Source organism: Protopterus annectens, chromosome 10.part0, assembly GCF_019279795.1.
Source record: "Protopterus annectens isolate FY-2018-M chromosome 10.part0, PAN1.0, whole genome shotgun sequence".
Taxonomy (NCBI): domain Eukaryota; kingdom Metazoa; phylum Chordata; order Ceratodontiformes; family Protopteridae; genus Protopterus; species Protopterus annectens.
Genome location: NC_056744.1, coordinates 214,918,669 through 214,926,613, shown reverse-complemented (window position 1 = coordinate 214,926,613; position 7,945 = coordinate 214,918,669).

Sequence of the window (7,945 nt, the reverse complement as noted above, 5' to 3'; positions counted from 1 at the left end):
TGGTTCCTACAGAACATCTGAGACAGCCTGCAAATCCTCATTGGACATCTTAGCTCAGCCTGGTAGGATTCTTAGCTCGGCACTTAAAAACTGGCCAGTTGCACAATATATAGAGCCCGATTCCAAAAGACTTGCGCTTACTGTAATTGCAGGTCTTTTGGAATGTGGCTCCCAGTGTAAGCCTGTTTATATGTAGGCCTTACAACAAAGTAAGTCTTTTGGAATCAGGGCTGACTTACACTGAGAGCAACTATTTTGAAATCTGGCCCATAGTCATGCAAATTTCCACTCACCAAGATGTTACTCTAAATAAAGAATGTACATTTTCAACCTTAAAAGAGGAGAGCCAGCTTGACAAAAGGAATATCACTGAAACTAAAGAGATATATATACTGGCATATACTTCTCAGAAGTACAGGCAAGCACAGAAGGGCTGTGGCTGACTACGACTGCAAACTGGGTGCTATAATAGAGTCTCCGGCCGACATGGAGATCCTCCAGAAGGGCCTAAATGAGACTGATGCATGGTGTCAAAGCCATGGTCTCAAGCTAAATGCAAAAAAATGTGTAGTAATCCCTTTTGGAAAAAACAGAGTACCCACAAACTACAACATAGGAGGTAATCCCCTGAAATCTGAAGAAGAAATAAGGGATCTAGGGACCCAAGTAGATAGTCAGCTTTCATTTGATAACCATGTTGCCAAAGTGGTTAGAAAATCCTTCTATGTGACCCATCTGATCACGAAAGGGTTCGCATCAAGATCTAAGGATGTAATGGTGCCCCTCTACTCTTCCCTCATCAGACCCATTATTGAGTACAATGCACCAATTGGAATGTACCTGGCTAGACATCTCCAGCAGCTGGAGAGACCATAGAGGTACCTAACCAAGAGGATTACTGGCCTCAAACAGTTGCCCTATGCAGCACGATTGAAAAAGCTAAGACTGTTTTCTGTTGCATTCCGCTTTCTCAGAGGCGATCTCTGTCTAACATACAGAGCCATGTCCAACCCAGAATTGTTGAAAATGCTCCATCTTAGCAAAACCAAATCTACTCGAGCTACACGCTCTAAGGATATAAACCTCAACACAACAATGAATAGAACAAGCTGGAGGGATAGATTCTTACTATGAAACAGGGTCCCAATCTGCATAAGACAGATCCCCTCACTATCACTCTTCAAGAGGAACCTTGATGAGTGGATGGGTAACAGAAAGTTCACACCGGGGATCACACCAACAGCACTACTGGATAGGGGCCAAGGGTACTAGCTGCTAGTACAAGGGTCTAGGGAACTACTAAAGGGGCAGTGAATACCGCACAATGTGACTGGGCTAATATATGAACCTATGAACCTATATTTGAGCATGCAATCCAGGTTCCTGCTGTTATTCTAAGGATGGTAGTAGGGTGTCATATAACAGGGGCACACAGTACACTATTGAAAGAAGAATCCTAAGCTGATAAAATCATTTCAAAAATATAGACACCATTACAAAATTCAGCTTGCAGTAGAACTTAAACAGATAATAATAACAGCCTGATGTAGGGGAACTAATAAAAAATTATGAAAACATTAAAAAAAAGTGCTGATTTTATCTTGTATTATTATCTTGTATCTTTCCTTCATTCATTCAAGTGTTCACTGAAAATGGTACCTTTTGGAGTCAGACCAACTTTCTCCTAAACACTGAATGCTTAAAATAGCGATTCATCAATAGCTAAATTGTTACACAGGAGAAGTAAAGTAACACACCATATCCAGGAATGCAGATTGAAGCTATTGTTATACAACAGACAGAATGGTGTAACAGCACACATCCCTCCCTCCCTCAACAGGAACTGAACCTATACACTGGGAGAGTAGAAAGATTGTTGCTGGAACTTTTTATGTGACATTTGCATATTTGCAACCTCTAGTGTTAGATGCAAACAAAGCACCATTCCTTTTTCTATAAAACCAAGGGAAAAAAAATAACTAAGGACAAATATCCAAAATCAGCAACACTTTTTAAGATCTTGCCAATATTCACTTATAAACTTGACTAAATAAGATGGTTTGCATTAATAAACTCCTTCGAAAAAAATAAGAACTTCAATGTTTGTCAAGAAATCCTACATTTTATGAGGAACAAGTCAAAATATGTGATGCCGTTCCTCTAAATCATGGACACCATCACATTAGAGATGTACGGTTATGCAACAATGGCTTTTCTGCATGCTATATGTACTAATGGGACCCAACAACATCCCTGGCTGTGTCCTACATGAACTCAGGCAAGAGCTCTTAGCACTACTAGGCACTCTATTCAACCAAAGCCTGTGCACTGGCTTTGTCCCAGCAGAATGGAGGGCAGCCACTGTCATCCCTCTGCACAAAGGTGGAGCATCCACCGACCCAGGCAATTATAGGCCCATCAACCTAATTAGCCTGATCTGAAAGGCCATGGAATGCATTATCATGGACCTTATAAATAAGGACAATGGCAACCTCCAAATGCTTGATTCTACACAGTTTGGTTTTGTCAAAGGGAGATCATGCCTGTTAAACTTAATTGCCTTCATTGAAACAGTCACCAAAGCCATGGATGAGGGCAAGACAGTGCACACCACCTACCTTGACCTAGCCAAAGCCTTTGACACTATTCCTCACTCAGGCATGATAGATAAACACTCCCAGCTAGCCATCGACCCACATGTTACCAGATGGGTAGCTAACTAGCTCATTGAGAGAACCCACTCAGTCAAAATAGGGGAAGCCACCTCTAGTAGTAGACCTGTAACAAGTGCCGTACCCCAAGGATCGGTTCTGGGGCCTCTACTGTTTGGGATGTATTTTTCTGAGGAGCAAGTCAAAACCAGTGGTCTGCGGCTGACCAGGTTTGCAGATGACTGCAAGCTGGACACTGTCATAAATTCCCCTAGTGATGTGAACATCCTCCAAGAGAGCCTTAACCAAATTAATGACTGGTGCCAGAAACATGGTCTCAAACTGAATTCCAAGAAATGCATCATCCCCTTTGGGGAAAATGATGTCCCCACTAATTATCACATTAATAACAATGTACTAAGCACACAATCAGTCATGAGGGACTTGGGCACCCAGGTTGATAGCAACCTGACTTTTGACCACCATGTTGCCTCCATTGTACCGAAGGCTTTCTACATGGCCCATCTCATAAGTAAGGGTACTTCATCCAGGAACAAGGAGATCATAACATCTCTGTACTCCTCCCTTATCAGACCCATTATCAGATACAATTCCCCCTTCAATATGTAGCTTGCCAAGCACATGCAGCAGTTGGAGAGACCACAAGGGTTCCTGACCAGGAAAATCCAGGGTCTCAAACACCTATCCTATATAGATAGGCTAAAAGCCCTGTCCCTCTACTCAGTCTCATACAGACTGCTCAGAGGTTACCTGTGTCTGGCATACAAGGCCATCACAGACTCAGCCTTGATGGAGTTGCTGCATATCTGTAAGTCAAACTCCACTTGTGCAACCCACACACAAGGTCTCAACATGGTCTGTGACATTAATAGAACTTGTTGGCAGGATAGATTTGTGTCCCAGTGACTCCCCCATTTGTGGAATAGACTTCCTTTCCATGTCAAGCAGAGTACCTCACTAGCCCTCTTTAAGAGGAACCTGGACAACTGGATGGGAAACAGAAAATATATCCCTGGGATCCCACCTGTGTCCCTGCTGGACAGGGGAAACAGGTGCTGACTTTGTGGGAACATGGGTGAAATTCTTGGCTAGGCTTATAAGGGCCTCTGGGCCAATAGCCTAGTATTGTCCTATGAACCTATGAATATGTCTACTTGTACAGCTCTTCTAAGACAGTAACTTTGGTCCAGTTATATATGTCTCACTGGTGGCTGCCCTGACTACCTAAGTAATCTTAAACCTGATATCCAAAACCACTGAATATCCTGCATATGTGAGATGATGCTAGATATAACCTGCATGAACAAAATGCACTTTACTTACTCCTGGTTCTCCAGCAGTGACCCACCAGCAGCTACATGATCAGGAACAAACCTGGGCAGCTCGAGCAACATGCTTACACAAAAATGCCTTTTGTGTCTTTCCTGGAAAATCACAGGAGACAAGTTACTGCCATTACAAGGAATGTTTCACAGTCCTGTCATGCATACTTCTCAAGTGTAACTCATTAGGAGGAACGTTCCTCAGCTTGGGTCTTAAAAAGTTCACGGTGCTCATTATTTCACTGACAGGGTCAGTCACACGTTTGGTATTAATATATTTTTACTAATAATCAATGTAAATACTAATAAAAAATCAGTGTAATATAGAATCATTAATTCAACAAATTAACTTTTTAGAAGTATAAAGCAACATATTTTAACTACCATGGGAGCTTCCTAAAGTTGTTAGTAAGCCATTAGTAAGCAGTCCATGTTTTACCAATTTGGTCCATGTATAAGAGATACTTTTCCACATTTTGGAGACAGAAAGTTGAGTGCTGTGGTCCTGTGTGAACTTCCCTTTGGTGGTTCTTAAAGATACATTGCACAGAGCCATGAGTAGGTGTGTGTGTGTGTGTGTGTGTGTGTGTGTGTGTGTGTGTGTGTGTGTGTGTGTGTGTGTGTGTGTGTGTGTGTGTGTGTGTGTGTGTGTGTGTGTGTGTGTGTGTGTGTGTGTGTGTGTATCTAATTTCCCTTTATCTTACACTTCTGAGGAGCAAAGCTCTTGTGGCATAAACTTCTAGGGATAAAACAAATGTGAATTAAATTTTGTTTGATAATAACTGCATGCAGCATTTCCATTTCATCCACTCAACAAAGTACAGTTGTGTATACTTATCATAAATGTAGATGTTCAAATGTATTCACTGTTGCAGTCCTGACTTATGGGATTTCCTGCTTCAGAAGACCTTGGTCGGCCCAACAACCAGAATAAAAAACTCCTTCCTCCCTGAACTGGCTGATGCTCTACCCTGACATGAAGCTGGTTGGGTATAAAGGGAGCCAGTTGACACCATGACATCAGTTTTTTTCTTGCCCCTATAATGTAGGAGTCCCATGGATGAACCTTAAGCAAGGGACCAGGTTAGAGGAAAGGGGGCTTGTAGGGTATCCCTGCAGAGGGTCCTCTGGAAGTAGAGGACAAAGAAATAAGCTGTTACTGTAAGGAAAATAGGGGGATGGAGGGAGGGAAAGAGTCTGCAACAGCGAATACACTTGAACATCTATATTTATGGTAAGTGCTCAAAACTGTAATACACTTCATGCTTCACTGTTGCAGTCCTGACTTATGAGATGATTCTTAAAGCTGAGATGAGGGTAGTAGGTGTCTTAAATGGAAGAGAGGATGCCCTCAAAGATGGCAGCGGCAAATCATGCTCTGGACATGGAGAAGGCTGACAGGTGGTAGTGCTTGGTAAAGGTATGCACCGGTGACTAGGTAGCTGCTTTCAAAATGTCTTTGGTAGGCACGCCCCTCAGAAATGCAGTGGGGGTAGAGGTGGCCCTAATTGAGTGGGTCCTAATAGATTTAGGGGGCTTTTTGCCATGGTAGGTCATAGGATCATAGGTTCATAGGTAGGTACTAGGCTATTGACCCTAGGGCCTATACAAGCCTAACCATAACGATTCCCTGGCTATTGCTTCCCACAAATATTTACTTTCCTGGACCCCTGTCTAGCAGGGCTACTGATGTGATCCCTGGGGTGAATTTCCTATCTCCCATCCAATTGTCAAGGTTCCTCTTGAAGAGGGCCATTGAGGCACTCTCCCTGACATGTATGGGCAGCCTATTCCAGAGTATGGGGAGTCTTTGGGTCAGGAACCTATCCCCCCCAGAATTTTCTATTCATTGTGATGACAAGGTTAAGATCCCTGGAGCTTGTGGCTCAGAGGGATTGGGATTTCTTTAAGTGTAGCATGTCCAGCAACTTTGGGTATGACATGGCCTTGTATGTTAGGCAGAGATTGCCTCTCAGTAGGTGATATGCGACAGAGTATAGCTGGAGTTTCTTTAGACGGTCAACATAGGTCATCTGCTTTAGGCCTGTGATTCTTTTTGTGAAGTATTTCTGTGGCCTTTCTAGTGTTTTGTGAGGTACATACCAAATGGGGCATTGTATTCTATAATGGGTCTAATGAGGGATGAGTACAGTGGGACAATGACCTCCTTTTTTCTAGATGAAAAGCCCTTAGTGATGAGGTGTACCATGTAGAAGGATTTTCTAACTGTTGTGGCTATGTGGGTATCAAATGTGAGACCACTGTCTACCTGTGTCTCTAGGTCTCTTATCACACTTTTGGTGTTTAGTGTACTACCACCTGTGTGTTGGTTCACAGGTCCATGTTATTTCCCAATGGGGACAACTGTACATTTCTTGGCATTTAGCTTGAGCCAATGGCTCTGGCACCAGGCATCTGTTTTGGTAAGGCCCTTTTGCAGTATATCCACATCATTTGGGGATTCAGTAATGGCTCCCAGCTTGCAGTCATCTGCGAACTTTGTAAGCCAGTGTCCCTTAGTGTTGGCCTGTACTTCAGAGAAGTAGATGCCAAACAAGAGTGGTTCCCAGGACAGAACCCTGTGGTACACCACTTGTCACTTGTCTGGAGCTGGATTTGGAGTCAGCTACTTTTACAGTGTGTGTTCTGTCAGTAAGCCAGTTTGCAACCCATCTAGTGACGTAGGGATTAATGCCCAGCTTAGTAAGTTTATCTATGATTCCAGAGTAGGGAATAGTGTCAATAGCCTTGGTGAGGTCCATGTAGGCTGTGTGAACCACCTTACCCTCATCCACGGCTCTGTAGACTGATTTGAAGAAGTCGATCAGGTTCAGGAGACAAGATCGGCCCTTCACAAACCCAAACTGGGTGAGGTTGAGTGTTTGAAGGTTGCCAATGTCTTTGTTTATAAGTTCCATGATAACACGTTCCATGGCCTTGCAAATCAGGCTCATCAGACTGATGGGAGGTTGTTCCCGGGATCCAAAGTGGATCCCCCCTTGTGGAGTGGGATGACTGTAGCTTCACGCCACTCTGTGGGCATAAAGCCTGAGTTGAGGCTATGATTAAACATGACACATAGTTGAGGTGCCAGTTCATTTTGTAGTTCATGCAGTACACAGCCCGGGATGCTGACTGGTCCCATGGATGCTGTATTCTTGGCTTTGGATAGTGCATTTTTTTATCTGAGTGGCCGTGATTACTGGAATTTGGAATTCTTTCGGTATTGAGATGGGCCCTTTAGGGGGTGAGAGGGGGGTGAAGTTGGCACTGAATCTATCTGCCAGGATATTGGCAATATCCTTGGGATCAGTATATTTAGAGCCATTCTGCTGTAGCTCAGAGCAGATCTGAGTATTGCCATTTAGATTCTTGACATAGCTATAGAATGCCTTGTGGTTGTCTTTGGAATTTTTGGCAATTTTGTTTTTGTAACTTGCTTTGGAAGATTTTATGAGGAATCTCAGCTTTCTACTAAGGCTGGTGAGAGAGTTTTTTGAATCCTGGGTCCTTCCTCTTTTCTGCAACAGTTTCTTCCTTCTGTGTAACAAAAAGAAAAACAGTGGGAGATCCACTTGGGGACAGTTTGTTTGGGACTGGTTTTCCTTCACAGCCCAAGGCATAGGAACAAAACGGTTGTTCTGATTTTCTGAAAGTTTTAGTCCTGTCAAGGTAGTAGCAAAGATGCCTGTGTACATCCAGGGAGTGAAGGATTCTTTCCCCCTTGGTGTTCTGGCTTAGGGAAGAAGGTAGGCAAGTCTATGGCTTGGTTTAGGGAAGTGTTTGTGACCATCTTGGGTATAAAGGAAGGATTAGTTTTGAGTGAAACTCTGTCTGGGTGGGAGATAAGAAAGGGTTCCACTGCCATGAGGGCTTGCAACTCAGAGACCCTCCTAGCTGAGGTGATAGACAGTAAAGGGGCATTCTTCCAGGGTAACAATTTTAAATCAG